At 41.6% G+C, this 296-nt stretch overlaps 1 non-coding gene across 1 annotated transcript; it reads left to right on the top strand.

The window, feature by feature from the left end:
- Positions 1–95: 95 nt before the first annotated feature.
- On the top strand, positions 96–167 carry trnag-ucc. The gene has a single exon. It is a non-coding gene; the product is annotated as a tRNA-Gly (tRNA).
- The last annotated feature ends 129 nt before the right edge of the window (positions 168–296 follow it).

The following is a 296-nucleotide window of genomic DNA, read 5'->3' as shown; positions in this document are numbered from 1 at the left end:
AACCCATTCTGAAGTTGACTAAAAAGAGGAATTAAAAAAAATCATCTTTTGATAAAAAGAAAAGATCCAACCTTTAAGAACAACTTCACTGTCCAGCGATGGTGGTATAGTGGTGAGCATAGCTGCCTTCCAAGCAGTCGACCTGGGTTCGATTCCCAGCCATTGTACTAGTTTTAATTTGTGGTTACTTGCTTTGTTTAATTTAACCCAATAGAGCATCTTTGGGATGTGGTGGAACGGGAGCTTCGTGCCCTGGATGTGCATCCTACAAATCCCACTCCATCAACTGCAAGATG

Source organism: Etheostoma cragini, unplaced genomic scaffold, assembly GCF_013103735.1.
Source record: "Etheostoma cragini isolate CJK2018 unplaced genomic scaffold, CSU_Ecrag_1.0 ScbMSFa_593, whole genome shotgun sequence".
Classification (NCBI taxonomy): Eukaryota; Metazoa; Chordata; class Actinopteri; order Perciformes; family Percidae; genus Etheostoma; species Etheostoma cragini.
Note: the sequence above shows the minus strand (reverse complement) of the source record. Positions and strands in the feature narration are given on the sequence as shown.